We start from the raw sequence: 26,966 nt of genomic DNA on the forward strand, positions 1-26,966 counted from the left end.
CATGCAAGGTATGAAGTATCCTCTCTCCTTTATTCTTAGGTTTGGAATGAACTAAGGGAGTTTAAAAGACCAATGGAGAGTGAATTATGTGACCACTTTTAGCATGAAACATGGATTAGTGGGTAACACAACCCTATCCCTCTATAAAATCAGGTAAGGTTATCTCACTTTGGGAGCTCAGAAACTCATCTTGCAGATGTCAGAGCAATAAGCAAAACAGTTTTCCTTAGTAAAAACCTGAAATCAGTTTGCAGTACTGGTTTGAAAGGTGGCAAAATCAATATTTCAAGAACACAGCTGATATCCCATGAAGAAAGAATTTGCTTATGAGAGGGTCTCATACACAAAACTCATTTCATGAACTGTTTTGCCAAAACAAAAGAAGAAAGAGGGGAAAATAGGCAGACAAGCAGAGTTGGTCATTAAATGCACTTTAATGGACACATACACTAAGCCATCCTGAAGTAGCTCACACAAATATTTCAAGACCAGAGGAATATTAACCTAAATGGAACCTCTGTTTCTATTTTAGCGCCACTTAGAAAACCTCATCCGTTTATAAATAATAAGATTTTCTAATAGCAGGTTTTCTGGCCATGTTTAATACTGCTGCATATTCTCATAAAACAAATGCCTGACCGGAGTCAAAATTAAATCACCCAGTCTTTCAGTTGAAGTTTCCCCAAATATTGATGCAACAGTCACCCCTGAGTCTGTGATAATTGTCTTTTGCCAATACCAATATGGATAGAATCAAAATTGTCTCAGCCAGTAGGGAGTCATGACTGTGATCTTTGACATTTCTTTCTGAACCTTCAGAAGTACCTTGTGAATCAGTGAAAAGGGTGAAAAAGCATACAGGGAAATTTCTGTCCAAGGGAACAAGAATACATCTTTCCTGCAAGCATGTCCATGAGGATGGCTGGAAGAGAATTTCTCCAACTGTCTGTTTTGAAAGGAGGTTAACAGATCTATTTTAGGCATTCTCCACATCTGGATTAGATCCTGGACTACCACTGACTTGAGCAGCCACTTGTGTGGGTCTGCCCAGGATCTGCTGAGTCTGTCTGCCACAATGTTTTGCTCTGATGGGATGAATGATCACTGAAAAGTAGCAGAAAGCTGTAAAGCCAGCTCCCAGGCCAACATTGCCAGCCAACACAGAGAGTATGACCTTGTACAACCTTGTGCTTTGAGGTACCACATCACTGTGATATTGCCTTTAACCACAAGGAAGGACTCTCAAGGCATGAATCACTGCCAACATCTTTTAGACAGTGATGTGATTCCATGATTCCTTTGGCCCCCAAGTGACTTGCAATTTCATCTCCAATGACACTTCTCTCCAAGCGAAGTCAGACATATCTGTCTAGACAGACTGCACTGGCACTGAAGGGGAAAAAAGGGGTCCTGGAGTGATTCTCAACTGACCTCTCCACCAACTCTCATCTGATGAAGGACAGCATTGGCAACTGGTATTCCAGGGGATGGAGGTACTAGGTCCAATAATTTTGCAGATGCCATTGAATTTTTCTCATGTGAAGATGGGCCAGTGGTATCATGAAAATCATGGACACCATCAGTTAAAGAATTTTTAAGAAGTCTTATGCCAAGGCAAATTCTTCTTGAAGAATTCCAGCAACACTGTTAATTACGACAGGATCTTTTTTTCTGCAAGAAAGGACATTTGCTTGTGGGAATTGATTAAGCAACCCATGGTCTTTGTGAGGGCATCAGACACATGTTCTGGAGGTTCAACTTGAACCCTAGCTGGGAGAGTAAGGCAGAGACCTTCTCTAGTGAATCCAAACACCTGGATGCAGACCTTGCACAGATCAGCAAGTCATCCAAGTAAAGAAATATATGGATGCCCAGAGTTTGACAGTGGGCCACTACTGGGAAAGGCATTTGGTAAACACTTGAGGTACAGTCGATAGCTCAAACAGCAATACAAAAACTTGCTTGTGTGTACCATTTACAAAAATATCAGAACTTTCCTGAAATGATAAACAACAAGGATATGATGATATGCATCCTTCATGTTCAGGGTAACTATGAAGCAGTGGTCCAGTAACAGGGGAAGCACTGTCTGCAGGGTGAGCATTTTGAACTTGGGGACCTTGATAGACATACACTGAAAAGAAAGGTCTAAAACACTGGTGGTCATGACAGCTGTTTTTTGGGGACCAAAGACATTCTGAAGTAGACGTCTCTCATTCTTTCCAAAGGACAAGGATACCAAAGATCAACTCATTGAAGGCAGCTTGTCATATCCCATCTGTAACCCAGGGACCTGGATTTCAGGACAAACAAAACAAGACTTTGATTGGGATACAAGAAAATCTGACCCACAGCTGACTGTAGATGGCTTATCTACACCTCCCATCCTCTCCACAGGAATAAGGCAACTGGTGCAGTTTTTAGAAAAAAAACTGTTTTATTTAGTCTTCATAAACAGATGAGTGTGCTTATAGTCAAATCTGAATGGATTACAGTAAGCTTTGCCCTGGTTATAAGGGATTTTGAGGGACTGGGTCAGAATAGCCAGATGTTTTAAATTGTGAATGTAGAATACACCTAATTTGAATATGTCCAAGTGGGTGTGTGTTTTAATTGATGGAGGTAAAACACACCTAATTTAAATATGACCAATATACAAAATGCAAATCTATTTAAATATCTCAAACAATCATAGCCCCAAAGGGAAATAAAACATTATAAACAGCAGTTTTCTAGTCAAAACTTTCAAAAGAAACTTTTAATCAATGGAAATAACAGTTGCAAATTCCTTATGGTTCTGGCAGCAGAAGGCAATGAGAGGAACTGCACTAAAATAGCCTTAGTATAAAAACTCACAAAAAGATTCACCAACTGCCATAAACACATTAAAAAGGTTAAAAACCCACAGAAACTTAGAATCAGCTTAAATAAACAGCACAACTCATATAATAAAAGAGAACTAGAACTCAAAGTACATACAATTTTCTAATATGAAAAAAACAAGCAAATAAGCAGAAGAGACATTTCAAGTAGAGATAGAAAAAGGCAGAAGGAAGAATAAAACCCCAAAAGGGTTTCTTATCTGAGCTCAGTAGCTGAAGTAAACCATAAGAGAAGAGTAGACTTCCAAGAGATCTTTCTCTTACTGTGGCACTAAAAAACTGAATGGGTCCTGTCTGTTGATTTGAAGGGCAGTCCTGGTCCTGCCCAATGATCGGTCCTTCACACCCACAGACAGTCAGTGGGAGGATCTCTGAGCTTTGATAGATTACCAGGCACTGCTGCCCATATGCTAATAAGCCAATGTGTTTATTGAACATGTCAGCTGTTCATGTTAAGAAACTCAATTCACATTGACAGGTTATTTCAAATGGAAAAAACAGAAGCTTTTTCAAGCACAACATTTTCTAGGTGGATGCATATGTAAAACCTTTTCAAAATCTGCCTTTTCTGAGGACAGGTAGAAGGGGTGATCCCATGGCAGACAAGCTGAGATGGTTAGCAAATGAACCTTGATAAAAGAGAAAGAGAGGCCAATGGACAATAGCCCACATGAATAATCAGGAGCCATAGGCAGAAGGGCCTTATGATGGTCCTGGTTCTTGGACTAACATCAGCTACTTTTTGATTTTTAGATATATGATTTCCTATTAACATTTTTTTTGCATCCTTTAATACTTGCTGCATGTCCTCAGACAAAAAGAGTGCCTAAAATGTTTCACAGTACTATCATCCAGGCAGTCAACTTAAGAGTTTTCAGATTCAGGTGTATCAAACAAACCCATTCTTGTGTGAGTAAATCCATTTTGTGAGGAATACTGCAATAATTGCCCTTGGACAGTTTCCAAAGAAGGGAGAATCACTGTTGCCTATGTCAAAAGCGAGTCAACATCACAAGGTATGTCCTTTCACAAGCAGTAGACACACATGATTACACTTACCCCCAAAGTCCTTTTTTCCTATAACGTCAGCAGAAAAATATAAAAATCCCTGTCAGAAACAAATCACTTCCTACAATAAATCCTGACAGAAAAAATAACATGTAAGTTGTCATGAAATGTACACAAGCATTAAATACATATAAAACACTTTTTGCTCATGTAGAACACTTAACAACCTTTAAATTCTAAGAAATAAACTAAAAGTTTGCATAAAAATAACACTTTTATCACAAATATAGTGGTCGCAGACAGGGAAACTGATGAGCCTTTAAAAGAGGAAAACATTTCTTGTCTATATTATTTATTTATTTAATTATTTGTCATTTGTTAACTGAGTTGGTCCAGCTGGGCCAAAGGCCCATTTTCACTGGAGACCTGAGGAGAAAAGCACCAACAAAATTATAAGACACTGACATGTATGAATTAAAAAAAACAGGAAATAAGAACCTGGCCAAGACCGACTGCAAAAAACAATCAGGAAAAAACAATTACACTAGGTCAGTGCAGCACAAAAATATAGTTGTTGTTTTTCTTTTTGAAGAAAGATAACTGCTGATTAGAAGGGAAAACTGTACCTTAAAGCAGAAGACTACAAATGGTCTAAATGCATCAAGAAGGACCTACAAAAGTGAAACGTCAGTAGGCATTTAGATTCCATGAGTCCTGTACACTTAGATGCTGTCAAGAAATCATCTGCATATTTCCCATGGGTCGCCTTTACATGATGCTTAAACTAATACACACCAAAGACTCTGGTTTGCAAGTGTCTTTTTCTCCATTTTGCCTACATTTGTACTTCTTGCTTTAGTATTTGTAGACGAAATGTGACATTTTTGGGTTGTGAAAATTGCAATAACATTGTGTAATGCACAGACTCATAGATAGTTACTAGGCATGCACTCTAGGAGATCATTAAGAAACCTAACCCAAATTCTTAATTTCTCCAGACCACTGTCTGTTTAAGTGACTCACTCAGGGTTACACAGTAGGCAAATTAAGATGGGAAGATTCAAACCCTATACCATTGGCACAGGTCAGAGCTTTAGTCCTCTGTGATAACTGTCAGACATTCTTCAGTATTTCATTTTATTAACATTAGTACAGTTTTATGTATGTGTTTACTATAACATTTGATATTTGAAAATACTCAGGTAACAAGCTAGGCTCAGACTGCTTGCTGCCATCTTCACCAGCATTTACTTTCAGACTATGCAGTACATACAGTATACCTTACTATGTGATGCACACTCAGTAACTCTGAGAGATGCTGAATGCACCAATTCTCTTAAAGATATATGTATACGTTAAATCCTCTTTTTTTAGGATATAGACTTTCTAGTTTTGTCTTAAGGTAGACTGCATTTTATATTCAGGTCTATATTATATGTTCGAATTTTGAAAACTTTGAACGTTAAATAATCAAAATTAAATGTTCGAAGTTTCAAACATAGAACATATAATAAAAAAAAAAACAAACAAACAGAACTTACCTGACTAGTGTAGGCAGAAGAGAAAGCCCCCCAGAACCCCCCCATGTGGGGGGCTGCACCTCCCGCACCCCGCGCTCTTTAAATATACCAACTCCGAGACCACACTATAGTGCAGTAAAGGGAAGATTTCCCTTACTGCACTGTAGTGTGGTCTCGGAGTTGGTACATTTAAAGAGCGGGGGGTTTGGGGGTGTAGGGGAGCTTGCCCCCTGCCTACAGCCATTAGTTTTGGGTTTGAGTTTTTTTTTTTTTACACATGTTCGAAGTTTTATAACTTTGAACATTTAAATTCCATATTTTAATGTTCAAAGTTATAAAACTTTGAAGATATGATATAGACCCTTTATTATTCATATATAAACATTTATATTAAGACATTCTGCATTCAGGTATTTTTTCAATATGATTTTATATGTTGAAAATTCTATTACTTCTATGAGAAAACAAATGTTTTATAGCAACAGACATTTGTTCTCTTCTTTAGAGCAACTACAAAGCCAAATACTTTAATATAATAGCAATGTTTCTAAGGCTTATAAATGTAATTCTTACTTTTTAATCTTTTGAAGTATCTAAATATTTAGCTGGTTTTCTGAGCAATTATCTAAATTCACAATATTTGGCAAAGTTTGCAGGCAGCTCTTACAATGGTAATGTATGTAAGAACTACTTATGTGCACATCCCAAACAAAAACCAGCTTGGTTAACAACAGTAAAAATGATACTCCTCCTCCATAAGAGTAAACCTGCAAGCTACCCTAAAAACTATAGAGCAATAACTTGCCTTCCGACAATGTATAAACTATACACTGGAATTGATGCCGACAAAGTTTATAGTCATTTAGAAGAAAACTCAATCACAGCAACAGAATAGAATATTAACAAAAAAGTCATATGGAACAAAGGATCATTTGTTGTTAAATAAAATCATAATGGAGAGTTGTAAAAAGGGGAAGAATCTAAGTATGGCAGGGATAGATTACAAAAAAAGTATTAAAAAGCATCCCATATTCATGGATAAAGGAATACTTATAAATGAATAAGATACTCCCTTCATTGATTAATTACATTACAGTGGCCATGAAACAGTAGCAAACTACTTTGCAGCTGAACCAAGATAAAGGACAAATTATTATCCCAAGGATAAAAATTTAAAAGGGATATTGGAGGGTGATTCCTTTTTACCACTGCTGTTTTTCCTTGCCTTCAGCCTATTAAGCTGTCTACTTAACAGATGTCATGGTTACAATTTGGTTCCTATTAAGCAACAAAATGTAAGGACTTCTTACCTTCTTTTTGTGGATGATTTAAAACTGTATAGTTCATAAGTAGAGGAATTGAAAGCACAACTGCAAGTCATCAAAACTTTCTCAGATGATAGAAGACTGTCATTTGTTCTTGATAAATCTGCAAAAGCAACATTTAAAGAAGGAAAACTGCAGCCCCAAGAAAATATCAGCCTGGGACAGGAATGTGATATAAAGGAACTTGAGTAGAGGGAGTGTATAAATATTTGAGATTTGATGAAGGGTCGACAATAAAACATGAACAAATGTAAAAAAAAAACTCAGTAAGGAATATTTTACAAGATTAAAATTAATGCTGAGAACAACCCTCACATCTAAGAACAAAGTCCAGGCTTTAAACCAATTTGCTCTTCATGTTCTAACTTACAGTTTGAGGGTCATTGACTGGTGCCAAAAAGTATTGGATCGGTTGGACAGGAAACAACAAAAATGCTTCATGCTTATCAAATGATACAGAAAAAGTAGTGCATACAAAGAATATAAATTATTTGTTCTGAAGAGTTATGGGCCTCCTCGAAACTGATTGCATGTATAGATCTGCAATCATAGGACTACACATATACCTGCTGACGTCACCAAAGTCAATCACAGTGAAAGTTTTAAAACATGAGGAGAAAAAGTCTATGATGATGTCCCTGCTTAGTTTAGCAGAAGCATGTTGGTGTCAAGTGGGAATGAAATTCAAACCAAAAGTAGACAAAAATCAGGCAGCAACTGAATGTGCCAAAAAAGGAAAAAAATATAAGAAAAAGGACCAGATGAAAAAGCAAGAAATATGGAAAAGGCATAAATATAGTTGCAAGTACAGAAAACTCTTGAAACAATCTCATGTCAATTAGGAAATGAAGCAGGAATGGTTAAAGAGAGGTGAATTTAAACCAAAAGATGAAAAGTTAATATTGATGGCTTAGGCTAGAGGACTATGTGCACATTGGATTACAACGACAATTGAGCATGATGGAGACACAGACAAATGCAGGTTCTGGAAAACAGAACTGGAAATAGTTGTGTATCTTGTTGCTGGGTGTGATACACTAATGGCAGTATACTGCAATGCATAATAATGTGGCAAGACTGTTGTATCAGGGATTGTGCAAACATTACAATACTGAAGTAGCTGAGAAACATTGGAACATGAGCCACAAAGAATTATACAGAATGATGAAGTTTATATCACATGGGATCACCCATTCCAACAGTTCAAGAAATAAGTATGAGAAAACCAGATATAATGGTCCATGAAAAGAAGACAAAAGTAGCACTGATCATTGAAATTGCTACACCCAGTGATTACAGTGTCTTATGTATAGAGGGACACAAAGTTATAAAATACCTGGATTTGCAGGCAGAAATGAGGGCAATGTGGAAGAAGGATACCCAGATAGTTCCCATAGTAGTAGGAGCAATGGGTCTTATACATAGAATTTACAGTTGTATTTAGATATGCTACCGATACATGTAACTCCATATTAATTGCAAGAGAAGTTAGTTCTGGACATATTGCGGGGGCTGCAAAGAGCATTTTTGGCTAACAGTAAAGATTGAAATAATACTAATTTCATGAACATTAATCTTTCTCTGGCTTAGGAATGTGGTCCATTCCCATCATGGTATTAGAAACCCAAGAGACTAGGAGAAATTAAACTGGGAGAGAGATGTACGTACGAGCTACTTTAGATAGAACACTAGCCTTTTGGGATGTTCTGGACTCAGGTGAACATTATAGCTTCATAGGTTCAGTTACCAAGCTTACAACTTACTGACCTCCAGGAAGCCTGACTGCTACAATACCATTTGATATTTCTTTCCAAATATAGCTCAAGATTAGTTTTTGAAAGATTTTAATGACTGATTTTTTTCTGATTGTATTCTATATCAGAAATCATAAAATCATAGTGTCAGGTATGTTTTACCTTTTCTAGTATTCATATTTATTTTTATCAATTTCCCTGGTCTGGTGCTTTCCCTCCCCAGCAGCATAGTCCAGGCATTAACATTTTAACAGAAGTGTATCAGACACTGCCCTTTAGAGTAGACAGACATTACTTGTAAGTAACATGTATGAAACAGCAGTTAATGATATTTCATAAAACATTTCTGAATACTTTTAAGTTTTCTAGTCCTCTGATCTTTTCAAGTAAGAAAATGTTTATTTTCCACTTTTTTAGGTGGTTTGTCCAGACTACAAACTGCAGCACTATATTAGCAATGAGTCAGATCATAGAGGTCCAAAGTGGTGCAGTGATTTCCCTGGAGGAAACTGACATATCCTTCAGAATTATGTAGGCTACAGATTATAATCTTCTGACTCTGAGGTCAAAGCTTAATCTGACATATACTTAAATCTTTAATGATGGTGTATTTTTATGATCTGACCATTTATTTTGCAATCACAATAAATGGCCATTTTGCACAGTCTTCTCTTGCTACATTTATTTTGTTTAAGTTTATAAAAAGCACACTGGTGTACTGAATTTAGCATGCAAAAAACAAACAAAAATTGTCAAATGTATGTGTTTGCTGTGAACTTTTCCACTATTTCTCCAAAAACATACATCATGACTTTCAGCCATACAATATGTCAAGTTAATGATTTCAGGTATAAGATAGCTATGATTTATCTTCATGTAATGTGTCACAGCACTTGATTCTAAACAGGGAAGGGAATGCACAAATCCACCAATAGTAAACCTCACAGCTCAAGTGTTATGTTTCTTCTCTTGTGGCTGATTTGATTTTTGCACCTCATATAATGGCAGCTCAACAGAGATATATACTGGACATGTACTTTTTTTGGCACCATGAAAACACATCATATAATCATCACTGCTGGAAAGTGAATACGAGTTGAACAGCAGTAAAAAGAATGTGCATGCCTTTGTATAGCAGGAAATATATCAGTTTCCCTCTGACAGTCATATGAAAACTTTCAGGGATGTTGCTCAGGTATAAAATGCATCTAGGAATGACAATGTACTGTTAAGGATTTAAATGCAAATCAGTGCTGAATATATCCTACCTTTTCTAAATAAATACATATGACATTTGCTTTCTACAGAATGAGAACTGTATACAAACATTCTGAACATATTACAACTTCACCACTTGAAATGCCAGTTAAATACCCACTCTTTCTGAAAAAAAATGACTGTAATACAGCATGTCAGACTGTCACTTTCTCTATCAAATTAATAATTCTATTCCTTCATGTAAAAGGTCATTATGTCTGTCCATCTTTAAAAGTTCTTTATAAAACTTTCTTAAAACTATTCTTAGGCATTTAGGTAAATAATAAATAGAATACTGCTATCCTACTTTTAAGATTTTAAATGTAGCTGAATATTAAACTTGTCCTCACAGCATTATCATGGTCCCTACAGTTGCTATTGGAATGACGTTTGCAGTAAAAAAACTTCGTCTCTGTCTCTCTCTCTATATATATATATATATATATATATATATGTATATATCTGTGTGTGTGTGTGTGTGTGTGTGTGTGTGTGTGTGTGTGGGTGTGCTACTGACCCAATCAAATAAGTGTTAGGTCGACAGATGCCTCATCAACTACATATTTGTCAACTAGGCAGATAATTGATAGATGTGTGAGATCACACAAATCCAGGAGATAGGAAGGTTGCCCTTATCCCATGTTTTTACAATCTTGAAGTTTGTGTATATAATTAGCAGGGTGCCCCCCCACTTGAGGGTGGATATTTTAAGTTAAAGATTGCAATCACAGAGGCTGTTTCTCAATGTGTGTATACTGACATGATGATGTTGGCATTTTTGACATCTGCATTATGCTAGTTGAACATGGATGTTTTCCTTCATTAGTGGTACTCCCATATATATATATATATATATATATATATATATATATATATATATATATATATATATATAGATATATAGATATATATATATATATATAGAGAGAGAGAGAAAGAGAACGTGTATATATGCACGCATACATGTAGGTGTATGTATGTGCGCTTGCATGTATCATTTTTCAATCAACTTATTTACATCTGATTTAATGACTACTCATCAGAGATCAATCCTGAATATGTGAGACGTTGCTCACCATAAACAAAAATCATATACATACTCCTAATGGAAACCAAATATAATGCAACATGCCTGACATCAGCTGCCTGTGAAATCCTGCATTGCTACCTATTTATTTATAATCTCTCTTTAATAAATCTTAATCAAACATTCAGTAAATTACTGTTAAACAGACGTGCAAAATGCATCTAAGATTTCCATTGTATCCTTAAAAATTTAAGTGCATTTCAGTAATGAGTTTTGACCTTACAACATTGTCATAGCCAGTAGAGATTCCTAGTAGTGACATATTTTTAATGACACGCTATTCCATTTTCTATAGAAATAAAGATTTATACTTGAATATTCAGGAAACAAGTGCACATACGTCCATCTTAACTTAAGAATATAAGTGTAGATCAGTGTTGAAATTGGTCACATTATGCTACCTTTGTCAGTACAGGATGTTTTGGTGTTGGCATCTACCCAGTCTTAAAAAAGATTAACTTTTCTTATGAAAGTAAAGTAATGTGAGTTAACTTACCATAACAGTAGATGTTTAAATACATAACTGTTGCAGTAGTTGTGCTTATATGGGATGAGCCCTGCCAAGGATATTGGACACCTGACTAGTCTACAAAGCTTTGGACTCCTTCCTCAAGCAAAGTATGTCCGCTGTTAGCACACAATTGCATGTTGATTTAAGAAGGGTGTATGGGCACATCAAGACTCAAAGATGATTTGCCCAAAATGGAGGCTAAAGCCTGAAGTTCTAAAGAAATTCAGTCAATTTGAGCAATCAAAGAAGTTTTGCCTCAGAAGGACAAAAGGTAAGTAGGGTACTGCACCTTGGCCAAGGAAAGAGCAGGAAGAAAAGGGGGAAGGTAACAGGGTGTTAATACCGCAAGACAGATTTATTCCAACATCTACTGTTATGGAAGGTACGTTAACTTACAAAACTGTTCTATGTTCTACATTAGGTCAGTTTTGCAGTAACCATAACTACATTGGATTATTACCATAGCATGGTAATAAAGAGAGGATCGGGAAGCCACACTAAAGAAGTCCCTGTACACAAATCTTGCTTTAGCTCTGAAAACTAAGTCTAGCATGTAATACCTAGTGAAGGTGTGCACTGAAGATAAATAGCTATCTCAGGAATAGAGCAAGAGTCCAGCTGTTTCCAAAAAGCCTCACAAATAACCACGGCTTTGGTAGATAGTCCTTTGACTTTAGAGGAAAGCTTTTGCCATGATCAGAGTAACAGAACTGAACAGCCAGAGACAGCCATGTGCCAGATATTAGCATACACCTGAAACCTGTATGGTTGTGAACATCTTCAGACTATTAGATATAGATTATCAAGCAGAATGGAAAGAGATGATAAAGATGGCAAAGGAAAATTGGAAAGACAAGGAAGACATAATAGAAACATTATCAGAAACAGCAAAGAGGGTGCTGCAAATAGAATGGACAAAAGAAGCTCAGAAGCTATTCAACCCACACTTATCATCATCATCATCATCAATGACCCCCTTTTTTCCCATTTTCTACATGGGGTTGGAGTATCATGTTAACTGTTGCCATTTCTCTTGCTTCAGTGCTACAATCCTGCATTCTTCAACACATATGCCTGACTGTCACAGATCTTCTCTCACACAATGCAGTTACCTCTTTGCTAGACACCCATGTTTCCTCTTACCTTCTTCCTTTCTGTCTCAAATCTTCTTCACCAGATTGTAATCTGCTTTCTGCTCATGTACCCAAGCCACTGTAATCTATTCCCTTTGATTTTTTCTGCAATTGGAGCTACTTTGGATTCTGCTCTTATGTCCTCATTTCTTCATCTGTCCCACAGTGTGCATAATACCACCTGTCTAAGGGAATTAATTTCCATCACCTCTAGCTTCCTCATCTATTCTGCCTTTACTGCACAGCTTTCTGTACTATACAGTAGTATTGGTTGCACCACTGTTTTGTACACCTTGCTTTCAGTTTCTTTGGCATTCTTCTGTCATGCACCATATGTGACAATTTATGCCACTTGGCTTCAGTCCCTGTGGTTGTAGTGACCTCTTAATTTAGACATCCTGTCTCCTCAATCACCTCTCCTGGTTAGCTGAAGTTATTAACCAGTTCCACTATCTTCCCTTCTATCTCGGTTCTGAGCTTCTCCTGATTTTCCCAATTTGCTACCATTACCACTGTCTTATCTGTACCTAATTTCATCCCATGTGCCTTCAGTTTTGCATTCCATTCCCCTATCTTTTGCTGAAGTTACTGCTCAAAGTCTGCACAGATTGTCTACATACAACAGCTTTGTTGATGTGTCCCCTCTAACCAGTTTACTAATGTAGTCCATCATTAGGATGGATAGCACTGGGCTCAGAGTTGAACCCTAGTGTACACCTATTCTCACTGGGAACTCCTCTGTGAGACTGAACACTGCTTGTATTTGAGGTATTGGGTCCTTTAACATAGCCTGCACTAATTCTAACAATGTTTCTGGGACTGAACCACAGCAGTACTGCCCAAATTAGCTTTCTTGGAACCTTGTCATATGCTTTCTCCAAGTTGAGGAATGTCCAAATGAACTCTTTCCTCATCTCTTGCTTCTTCTCAACTATTTGCCTCATTGCAGACTTCTCTTCTTTAGTGCTGCATCCTCATCTGAATCCAAACTGCTATCTCCCATCTTACTTTCTACTACACTCCATATCCATTTATCAATGACACTCTCCAGAAATTTCATGCAATGTGACAGGAGTTCGATACCTCTGTATTGCCCACAGTTGTGGATGTCCCCTTTGTTCTTGTATACTGGCATGAGTATGCTTTTTCTCCAGTCATCTGGGATACAGCATTCTCTCCATACTGCTATGATTACCCTCAGGAGCCACATCTCCCTGCATCATCCAGCATCTTTATCATATCTACTGTGACATCATCTGATCCTGCTGCTTTAACTAATTTCATTTTCCTTAGTGCTGTTCTTACTTCTTCTAGAGTGTGCTCCTCTTGTTCTCTCATCCTAGGCTGTGTCTAGGGCAGTACAGCTTCTTTGGAGCTTTATTCTTCATTTAGACGCTGCTGGAAGTACTCCTTCCTTCTGCCTTTGATGTCCTGTGGCCTGGTGAGCAGGTTGTTGCTGGCATCCCTTATGAAGGGTGTGTGGCTATCTTCTTTATCTTTCTGTCTTTGCCTTGCAACCTGATATAGTTTCTTTGTGCCACCTACCGAGTCACTTTCAGAGTGCTGCTGATGCCCTGTTATTTGCTATTGCAACTCCTTTTTAAGCGTCTTTGTTAGCCAACCAGTATTCCTTCCTACCCTGGATCTATCTTTTCGATCTTCCATTTTTTCCTGCACTTCTTTTTTCTTTTGATGACTTCCTGGACCTCTGGATTCCACCATCAGCTTTCCTTATATACCTTATTTCTATACCTGGCTTGGCCACATATCTGTTCTGTAGTTCTCAAACATGCTGTTTTGAGGAGCCGCCATTCTTGTTCAGCTCCAACTATTTCTTCTTCTTAAGGTGCTAGAAGCCTGCATAATTCCTTGAACTGTTGTACTTTCTCTCCAGTCACCTTCTAGGCCTTTAACCTGATCTTTGTTGACCTTAGTGACCACTGCTTGCAGCTTATTTTTGCAACCAGTGGTTTATGCTGCAGGCCAACTGTTTTGCTGGGAATGACTTTGCAATCACTGAGTCTACCCAAGTGCCCTTTCTTTACTAGTAGGAAGTGTACCTGAGTTGCACATTGGCCACTCCTGTATGTGAACTTGTTACTGTGTCTCTTTCTGAACCATCTGTTGGCTACTATCAAGCCATTTGCTATTCAGAAGTCTAGAATAGGCTCTCCTTCTTTATTCCTGTTGCCCCACCCATGTGGACCCAGATAGTCCTCATATCCTGTTCTGTCTGTCCCAATATGTGCATTCAAGTCACTCATTATCAACAGCAATTCATGTAGTCCTGCTTTAGCTGGTAGGTCCTACAACTGCTATATGAATGTACTCTTTTCCTGACTATCACAACCCTGCTGTGGGCCATAAGGAGACATTATGAATATTGCCCTGTTTTTATACTGGATTCTGATTACCATGAGTCTGTCATTAACTCTGATGACATCCCTTACTGCCTTCTGAAGCCTCTTTCTCAACATAATTCTGACACCATTTCTAGCTTGTCCGCCTTCTGAACAATAGACTCTGGATTCCAAGCCAAGTGGCTTTGCTGCACTGCCCTTCCATCTTGTCCAGCCCCTCTGTACCATTATGTCACCGACTTCCAAGCTCCATCCTGTCAGTGAACCTACACTGAGTGTAAGAATTTTTAGTTTTAGTGTATGTTTGGCAGATTGATTGGTTTTATGTTCAGCTTTCACCAACAGAGCTATCCCAGGTAACCCAGACTGAGTAACTGGACACCGGCTGCTTAGCCTTATGATGAGCACACACTGGTCAATAAGGGCACATACACCCATCTCACCATTAGCATAGGTCTCTGATGTAGAATGAAGTAGATCTGGTCCTCGATCCACTTATCACTAGTAACGACCCATGCCCATCTGGTGACATTAGTCAACATGACTGAATCACCTAGAGCCATATTTTACACCATCAAGTGGCTAGCCCTGTCACAGCACACAGTTTGTGATCCATGTTCCCCTATCTTGAGGATACTGCGCATCACAGTAGATGCCTAAAGTGGTTGGTCTATAAAACTCCTCCTTCTAGGGCACCATGTAGAATCTGTGTTGCTGTCCATATCTACATTCATTAGTGAGACTGAGTTAGAAACACTCAGCATGTTTTTTGGAGTGGGAGGAACCCACAGAGACACAGGGAGAAAATGCAAACTCCAAACAGGCATTGGCTGAAGGTCAGGATCGAACCCTGTACGTGGTACATATGTGGCAAAGACCTTAACCATTATGCCAACCCACACTGGAAAAGACAGGAAACATTAAAAAACAGTGAAAGGTGAAGATTTGGTAAAAGAGAGAGTAAAGACATGCATGGAAGGGAAACTTTTAAATGGAGAATAATCTAGAGAGGTAATACCAAAGGATTTGAAAAGTTGAAAGAAGAAACAAAAAGCCATAGTGGGAGAAAGTGAAGAATCAGAACTTTTAAAGGAACTGACAAAAGAAGGACCGAGGGGAGGATGATAAAAGGACTATTAAGGGTAGGCAAAAGGTAGAACAGACATGAAAAACAGAAGAGGAAGAAATGGGAGAGAAAAGTGCATGAAAATATAAGACAAATAGCAACAAATGTTACTCCTAACAATGTATGAGTCTAAGATAAAAAAATGTAAAATATTCACTTGCATATGGTTCCACAGATATTCTAACACACTGATAAAATTGTTGAGGATATTTACAGGGATGGAGGGTACTTGTTGGAGATGTGAACAGGACAGAGGCACCTAGAGTTATAGAGAACTGGTAAGATTTAGGGCTCATATCCTGTAGTTAATAGACACTCCAACCTCAGGGAACATTTAATCTATGAAGTTATTTTTTCTAGGCTGTGAGAAGGGGGGACCAGAAGAGGGAAAAGAGTTAATGGGGTTATTGTTGAGTATACATACATACATACATATATATATATATATATATATATATATATATATATATATATTTATATACACACATATATATGTGTGTGTGTGTGTGTGTATATATATATATATATATATATATATATATATATATATATATATATACATATATATATATATATATATATATATATATATATATATATATATATAAAGCAATTAAAAAAAAAAAAAAAACACCAAACAGGGAACAAATCAGAGAATTACTGTGATGAAGCATATTGATTCAATATGCTGATGATTCAACCATCATCTCCTCCTCCACCAATTTCATTAACCTCCAGACAATCACCCAAGATGCTTTTTCCTCCATAGAAACCTGGCTAAATGATGCCCAATTAATGTTGATCCCCCCCAAAACTAAACTACTATTATTTTCATCAAAATCCCCAGGCACAGAATGTAAGGTACTTTCACACAACAAAACTAGAATAGAACAGCTGAAATACACAAAACCTTTAGGAATAATAATTGATGATAAACTCTCCTTTGAACAACATATACTCAGTACAATAAAGAAAACTCATTTCAAACTAGGCAAACTATACCGACATAAATTCTATCTCAACAAAGAAACTAAGATAAAATGAGCTAATACCTTACTTATCCCATCCGTCATGTATGGAAGTCCCATCTTCACCAGTCTCCATACATCCCTCTATCATAAGCTGGAATCACGCTACTACAAAATATCAAAATTCGCCTCCAGCATACCCAACCACTCTCATCACTGCAACTCTGTCTCAAACCTGTCCTAGCTAGAATTTCACCACCATCTCTACTATACTCACTTAACGTTTGCGCATAAGCTAATCTTCCAACCAAATAGATGTCCGGCACTCCAATCTATCCTACACACATACACCCCTACCCAAACCCTCCGCTCCTTGGCAGAACTCTACTTCATGTTGCCAAACCAAATAAGAGAGCAGGACAATGCCTATATTTTCATAACATTGCCAAACTATGGAATAGCCTTTCCACATCTATCACTAAGCTTGACTCCCTAGTGATCTTTAAAACAGCATTAAAAAGCTACTTTTTAAATAATCCAAGTTGTACCTGTGAACTACAGTGTAAACCCAAACCCCCCTTACCTTCAATAACATAAACCTCTCAACCCCATTGGATACCTCATTGTCAAGCAGTATGACACACTCATCTAATTTCTATATTTTATAATATATTAAACTATACTAGGGTCATAGATTACTTTCATGTGAATTTAATAAATGTAAATACGTCTTCTGTAATTAGAATGTTTACATGTTAGTACCTTCTTGCATATCTCAATGTTTGCACTGTTTCTGTCTCAGTTTCTCTTATATACTAATAAATGTCTAATTATCTTATAACAGTGGATCTTTTTGTACTGTTTTTGTACTGCTTAGTCTGTATATTAATAACTGTGTAACATTTTATGTCTGTGGAGCTTTTCTCCCTGGGCCTCCACTGAAAATGGGTTCCTGACCCAGTGGACTTTTCCAGTCAACAAATGTCAATAAATAAATAAATAAATGAAGGGGGGGGGCAGAAGAAAAGGATGAACAGAAAAGAGGAGCAAATAAATGAGAGCGAATGATTTAACACTTGCTGAGTTGAATTTTGCATGTAAGCTGTAAAATGTAAGAAACATACGTCGTTATATTGCTGCTGCAGATCATGCTGTGAGTTTTTGAGCCAGAGTTTGTTTATTAAGCCATCTGCTTAAAAGAGGGGCTTGCCATAGTCTGCAGTGGCATGATAAAACCACCTAACCACCTGCCTTGCAAGATTAAGATCGCTAGTACATAGAAAGAAGTAGAAAGAACCACCAAAGATAAACAACATATCGTTCTGGCATATGTCACAAACCCTTCTTTACAAGTTAGAAAACTAAATGTTAGTTTTAATGAGATTTCTAGAAAATTACCAATTCAACTGTCATTATAAGTCAAAAATATGACCGCTTTACTCCATTGTATAAAAGACCAGGATGGCTACTTAGGGGGCTGACTTCCTGTCAAGTCTATAGTTTTGACAACATGTGTCTGAGTGACTGATAGTGTGATTTAAGGGCTGCCTTGGTCAAGCAGAACTGGCAGTGTAGTGAGAATAAGGTCCAATGCAGTGGGTAAGACTGTTATGCCAAAGTTGCTTGTAAGTAGTTGATTTTTCTCTAATAAACTTCTTTTAGCTGCAGCAAGATGTGTTGCTTCATTCTTCCATCTGTATTCTGTTTTTCTGCCTAGCCTCTGAACTAAGATAGGAGCCTGCCACACTTGATCAGCAAATGAGATGTTGGTGGTGGAAGCTTCCACTAACAAAAAACATTTCTGAAGAAATATATAAGACTCTGATAGCAATGAAAACTCAGTTCAAGTATGTTATAGATGTACTGTATTTTACACATTGAAAAGAAATTATATACCAGTCCTTTCCAGAAAATCAATTTAATATAGTGTGGCATCTAGGTACATTCTGAATCTATGTAGACCTATGGTTCATATATACATATATATATATAGAGAGAGAGAGAGAGAGTTTATATCTATGAATCAGTTTGATGTTTTCTAGAAAAAGTTATTTAACATCAAATATAGATATTTTATTATAAACTCTGCTTGGTTTCTGATTTTAGGTGCAGAGATATCAGAACATCTGTTTGCTGCATATCTGAGTATTATTTCAAAATCTCCAGTATTTTTTCTGTCTTAGCAATTTAAATGTTTGAAAACATCACTTCCATGGACAAATCTGCAGTGCTTTAGTTTTTGTGTTATAAAAGCATAGTCTATTTATCATTTATGTCTTATGTACTTGTTCTTGACAGAAAAAGGACAATAAACAACAAGGAACTGAATCTAAAGACATAGGCAGGAGGGTTGCTTTGAAATTATAATAAAGTATGAATCAAACAGTCAGGGCATGGGTCCTGCATTAACTGTGTTCAAAAATATCACAGGCACATTTTGAATTCATTTGTGGTACACATTTTGCAGTGGAATATGCATTCTCTGAAAGTGTATAACTGCTATAACTATGAAAAATTGCAAACTGTCCACAAATAAAAGCTGTGATGAGTATTTGCTTCACAGTCTCAGAAGTTTTACCCACCACAGACTTATCCATACAAACACACACACACAGACACACACACAGACACACACACACACACACACACACACACACACACACACACACACACACACACACACAAACAATAAATATAGCCTTGACATGCCAGATTGACATCTGTGCATCCACAAACAAGTAACAGCAGTAGTTACTTAATTTCATGCACAGACTGTATTCAGCTCCAAGGCAGTACAATTGTGTAAGTAAACATCCTTAACAGTAGATGTTTGAATGATCACTGCTGCAGTAGCCTTAGCTATATCAAGTTATATCCTGTCATGTTTATAACAGACAGGATTCCAAGATGGCCGCCAGCTATGAAGCACACTTCTCAACCAGCTGCTGACAAAAATCTACAATCTAACCTAATCAGGGCATCAGCAACTCTGCTAAACCATCAAAAACAGATGATACTCTGATATACTAAACAACAAATCATATCTGCTGGAGATTTGTAGAAAAATATAAAGAATTTATATACTTATCTGCAAGATCAACATGTGCTGATTGGGGATTCTCTGCAAGCAGCTCAGGCCTCAGTAGAAATGTATAGGAAGCTATATAAAGAAATAAAATTTTTATAAATATAGAACCATGGACTCAATGGAAGCTCAAATGTCAAAAACAAGATTTTCACAAATAACCTCGCTGGAGAAAGAAGTTTGTACAAAGAGACAAAAAAAACTGTAAAACAGATCAAACAGATGCCCCACGAGACCGTCTCAAAAAACTCCAGCTTTACTCTGTCACATATCGCCTACTCAAAGGTGATCTCTGTGTAACATACAAAGCTATGTCAAACCCAGAGCTGTTGGACATGCTCCACTTAAAGAAATCCCAATCCCTCCGAGCTGCATGCTCTAGGGACCTAAACCTTGTCACCACAATAAACAGAACATGCTGGAAGGATAGATAGATAGGATAGATTCCTGTCCCAGAGACTTCCCATACTCTGGAACAGACTACTTATCTATGTCAAACAGAGCTCTTCATTAGCACTCTTCAAGAAAAATCTTGATGATTGGATGGGAGATAGGAAATTCACCCTGGGGATCACTTCTGTGGCTCTGCTCAACAGGGGCACAGGAAAATAATTTTCTTGGGTGGTGAAAGCCAGGGTACACTTTGGCTAGGCTTATATAGGCCCTAGGGCCAATAGCCTAGTACCCTCCTATGTACCTATGAACAGCAACCTGACTTGCAAAAACAGACTGCCAAAATGAAGTCAGAACAGCCCATCTTTATGGAATAACTCAAAGCAGCTTTAACACCCTTGCAAGAAGAAATGCACTCCTTTTCTACAAAACTAAATGCTTTTGAAAGCAATATAGACCAAATACTACCTAGACTGGAGGAAAAACGAAGAGAAAGCTGTAAAGAATGACATAAAAATAGAAAAGATCCAAAGAAGAACTAATTCCACAGAAAAAAAAAACAGTATCTGAACTCCAACAAAAAATAATAGAGTTAGAAGCCAGATCAAGACGCAACAATGTGTTCATTAGGGGTATCCCTGAAACATATGAACAAGCTTCATTACAAAATGGAATAAAATAAATCACTGAGATACTCTTGGATAGCAATGCTTCAGTCCAGAATGCTACAATAGAGAGATTCCATTGTGCCTTAAGAAAATCACAAACTCTTGAAGCTCTAAGGCAAGTTTATGTGACAATACAAAATGCAACACATGCTAATATGATCATACAGACTGGCAAATCTAGAAAACAAATTATTTGGAAAGGAAATAAAATAACAATTGCACAGGACTTACCCGTAGCCATCAAGCAACAGAGACAAATTCTATCACCCTTCTGTGCATACTTAATAAAACACAAAATAAAGTTCCAGATGAAGTATCCTGCTTCCTTACAATTTCAATACAAGGGATCCACATACCAAGCAAAAAGCAAGGATGAAGCAACTTCAGCTTTTTTAAAAGCATTCAATGAGATCCCTCCAAAATAAATAATAAATAGTAAGTAACAACTAAACTGTCTTCACTAGCACTAAAAATTGTATCTAAACTGTAAACGACCTTAAATCCAACTAAAACAGGTGTCGCTAGTACTTTTTACTTATTTTTTAAAGTTTCTGAAATTATTTACCTCTAAATTGTAAGAAAAAAGTCTCCATGAACTTTCCTTTCCATTGCAACATTCTAAGGCCATTTTTCCAGGAAGCTGAGCCTTATTGGAGGTCATGTGACCTTTGACCTCACATCGTACACTTAAATTAACCCACAGAGTGATGTCAGGGCCAAATCAAGTCTATGGCAGCCAAGAGGATCCAAAAAGAAACACAAACAATGTGACTATACCAGGAGAGCCAATAGAATGAGCAGAATGGCATCCAGGAAGTAAATTGGAATAATACAAGTCTGTAAACTGAGGGACAGCTGCATCTAATGAACTGGAACATTTTCTAGCTTCAAAAACTCATAGGTACTGCAAATTTTCCTACGCATAACTAACAGTAGGATCTAAAAGACACTTATAGAAGAAGAAACTATATTAATTAGTTGATAGTCTGGATGATGGAAATGAAGAAGGTAAGATGAAAACAGGAATAGAAAGGAATAAGCTACTGCAAATGTGATCTCTGCACAACAGACTGTTCATGCAGATAAATTGCATTATGATATGGAGACTTTGCTGCCATATTCTTGCAAATAACATTGACTTTGTGTTCATGCAACAGTTTTTTTTTCTCTTTTCCTTCTCTCCTTGGCCTTAGTAGTAGATGAAGAACCATGGAAGGTCACATAATGGTTGGGATACTAGATGTAGTACATTTTAATATGAACCATATATTGGAGTTATTTTTCTCTGTTTGTATAGGTAGATCATAAGAACTGTGGTATATAGCATATGCTCATACTTTAATGTTTGATACATTCTTCAGTAATATAGTCTATTGTTCTACCAAGACTTGTTTTAAAACCTGAACTATCTAGATACCCAAAAGAAAATGTGGACACAAGAGCACAGTTAGCCAATTATAACTATTTACAAGGTTATACCAATATGTTGAAATATGAATATTACAAGCTACAAGTTACCCCTAATTCTTGATCGGTTAGCAATGCTTATGTTATTCACAACTTAAGTTGCAGGCTGGGTGGTGTTTATCTTAGTAGAGTTGTGATGTTCCTTGAAATGTGAAATAATTACTGTATGATAGTTAAAATTGTATATATATTTAGATGTTTCAACAATAGGATGATGTATATATTACTTACTTCAGAGGATAGTGGTAGGTGGTCAGGCACTAGGGAATTTCTGAAAAAGCAAAATGTCACCTTCTCTTTTCATACTGCTCTTTCTCAACACACATCAGACACTACTTGCATTGTTTTGCCAAATATTCCCCTCATAGCACCCATAGATAATTCAGTTATGTAGGTATTTAAATTAATTATGAAATAAGATGATTAATATAGGCTCGTGGAATATAAATGGCTTGCAAGACATTAAAAAAAAGCTAATTATGCACCTTATATATAAATCAAATTTAGATATAACCTTTTTACAGGAAATTCATATGATTATACAGCAATGGGGCAAGTAGACAGAAAAAAACATTAAGTGGACTCAACACATAATAGCAGCTGGGGACAGTACCTCATCAAGAGGGAGAACTATAATAGTTAAAAAATCATTTAAAGGGAGCATCTTTAAACACAGCATTGATACAAATGGTAGATGGTGTTATTTTGCATGCTCACATCCAGCATATAAAAAACTGATATTATTTTGTAATGTATATGTATCCTGCAACTATCAGATCGATTTTTTAATTGAAATATACAACTTGTTACTAAAGCACCCAGACCATATGATTATAATTGGTGGAGACTGGAACTTAAGAATAAATACATCTAAAGATAGATCAAAGAAAAATAACACTCAATTGCCTCAAGCCACAACTTTTTAATCAGAATTAATTGAAGACTTTAACTAATAGATCCCTTTGAACTCAACAGCACAGATAGATTAAGAAGCAGATATACCAATTTCTCCCCCTACCATAAGACCTGGTCAAGAATTGACATCTTCCTAATTTCTCAATGCATTGCTGATAATGAAGTGTAAAATATCTCAGAACCTAGATCAATATCTAATCACTCAAAAATAAATATAATAATAGCACAAAATAAAGCTAGATGGACTACCCACAATACTTCAAACTGGACTCTAAACTCAAACGTGCTGAAAATTGAAGTGGAGCAAGAAATTATAAACTCCCTTATTCAATTAAATGAAAACCTTGCAAATAAGGATACTGCTCTGGATATTCAATGGACAGCCTTTAAAGCCACGGCTAGGGGTACCCTGATCCAAAAAGCATAATTTTATAAGAAGCTAAATAGGGAAAAAATAAGTAACATAGAAGGTAAGTTAAGACTAATCAAGCTAGAATTACAAAAAAAAAATAATCTACTCTTGAGAAACAAATGGCAAGCATCCAAAAACAGTTAAATGAGACTACAATACAACAATATACATTCACAGAACTTAGAACACTATACAAATATGCAGAATGGGCTCAGACCCCCTCCAAATTGTTAGCAAGACTTGTCAATGTAAGAAACCTCCCATGTAAAATATAAGAGATAAAATATAAAGATAAAATCTTCAACTCAGATACTGGAATAATAAGGGGTTTTGAAGAAATATTTCAAACCATTTGCAGCCCACAAGACCATATACATGACAATCTTTTCCAAAACTTTGCAGACAATTTAGAATTCCCTCAGATTAACGAATCCCAATCTAATAGTCTAAAAAGTTCATTAACAGAAGAGGAAGTAAAAAAGGCTATTAAGAAGCTTAAACCTGGGAAAGCTCCTGGTACTGATGGGTATGTGGCAGAATTCTATAAACATTTTAAGCAACAATCAACACCAGTACTTTTAAAACTATACAATCATATAACAAAAGTTGGGATATCAGACCTTTATATGAATAATTCTAAAACTATATTTATTCCAAAACCAAATACCGACTCCACAAATCCAAACAACTACAGACTTATAGCTCTGATAAATATAGATTTAAAGATATTTTCAACAATTCTAGCTTACAGGTTACAGAAAGTAGCTTCCTTTATAATTCCACCTGAGCAATTAGGCTTTATGAGTCAGAGACAAGTATGAGACAATACACTAACCATTGATGCTTTATCCCACCTCTGTGCCAAGGACAAATCCCCTAAATACGCTCTATCAGTGGATGCAACAAAAGCCTTTGGCAGAGTTAATCAAAAATTCCTCCTCTTTACACTTTTTCAATTTGGATTCCAGTAAGAATACATAAAAATAATCAAAACATTATATAGTAAAGCAACTACAACTCTTTATATCAATAAGAAGACATCTAACCCAATACAAATTTTAAATGGCCCCAGACAGGGTTGTCCACTCTCACCAAACCTGTTCAATTTATATCTAAAAGCATTATTATTACTAACCAGTCAGAGAACTTGCCACCACCTTGTTTCAGTATCTAAAACTCAAATAAAATACACAGCTTTTGCAGACAACCTAAACATCTACTTTCAGTATCCCAACATTGATTTAAGCAAAATCTTAAAGTCCATAGATAAGTTTTCTCAACTATCAAACTATGCAATTAATCCCAAAAAGTCAAGTATATGTCCACTTAACTCCCTGGGTCATAAGGAATTTTATTTTCTGGAGGCTAATGTGAAAGTGCAATATGCTTTGAAATACCTAGGTATAATTTTTAGCCATACTCAAGCAGATATGATCAATAACAACATATTTAAAACTTGGAGCACTATAGTTGGTAATATTAACAAATGGGAAAATCTTAAACTTTCTACCTTATCAAAAGCTTCAATTGTAAAAATGAACATATTGCCTAAGATTTTATACCAGCTGAATGCCACTTTTGTGAAAATTCCAGCTACTTTTTTAATAAAATAAAAGTTCGACTAACAAAATTCATATGGTACCCAAAAAGTACAAGAATTAGTTACAATAAACTAATACTTCCAACAGAAAAAGGAGGTCTAAGATTTTAAATTGTACCATGAAATTATTAGTGCTAGTCACATTATGCAAATAGCAAACTACGACCCATGATGTAATGAATGATACCCATTATGAATTAAATTATTTCACCAAAATATTATGACAGCTAAAGTTAACCCAAAAACAATTCCTTTCTTAAATCAAGAAACTCTTAAGGCAATAAAAATTCACCCAGTTTTAATCAATAAACTGAAATTTTCAATAAATTGCTAATATCAATAAATCTAAAGGATGCAATTATTTTTCTACAACCAATACATAACAAACCTGATATAAAACTAGCAAACTCTATGTTAAACCTATATAAATACCCATTAATAAAAAATTTGCAGTATATGACTTCTACAAATTACAGAACCTTTCAATGGAAAATATCAAGAACTTACTTAGAGCAAGCAATAAATATAATGTGATAATTAAAGAAATCCTATACTTAGTTAACAATATAACCAAGAATATCAAAGTAATTGAGCAAGATATCAAATTAGCATAACAAATTCAAAAGTTACTTTTGTAGAAAAAGAAAATGCTTTCAAATACATATAAATTAATAGTCAAAGTTAAATTACAAAATACAATTCTATTCTCAAAGTATCAGGACGGAAAAGGTAGTAACATGACAGACAACCAGAAGGAATTAGTCATTGGAAATACTATGAAATTGATGCCATTTAAGAAGCTAATTTAACCCAGATTATGATCTTTAATAATGCATACCATATACCTGTACACCTTAACAAATTTAACCCATCTAAGTAATCATATTGTTGCTTTTGTCCTAATAAAGAAGTTGACATCCTCCACATCATCTGCAGTTGTAAAACAGTTTATAAATTGTGGTGCTCACTGAAATTCCTGTTAGAAAAACAGGCTACTCAAAATTTACTTTGTCATGGGAGACAGCAATACAACATAATTTCAAAAATAATAATAACAGTCTCAACAAGCACATTATAATAACATTATGCACCCTATTAAAATTTTACATAGCTAAAACCTGGATAGACAGATCTAAATTCTCTTTGTCAGAATACAAGAAAATAACAAAAAAGCATATATTGGCTAAGAAAGTTTACACAAAAAGTCAAAAGAATCAAACATATTATCAGAAATATTGCAAAGATTTAATTGATATTCTATCATAAATGGCAAAACAAATGTAAATACATATGGATAGTAAACACACCTTTTAGTTAAAAGTAGTAATTCCATTAACTAAGATGGCATTTTTTGTAGATATCTATATATGGCATAGTAGTGTAGATTTTTTGTATTTCATTTAGGGTGGTGTTATGCTTCAAGTTATACTTTCATTTGTTACCTTAATGTACAAGTGAATTGTTGTCTTAGAACAATATCCTGACTAAGCCATAA

This window comes from Protopterus annectens, chromosome 1.part0 (assembly GCF_019279795.1).
Source record: "Protopterus annectens isolate FY-2018-M chromosome 1.part0, PAN1.0, whole genome shotgun sequence".
Lineage (NCBI taxonomy): Eukaryota > Metazoa > Chordata > Ceratodontiformes > Protopteridae > Protopterus > Protopterus annectens.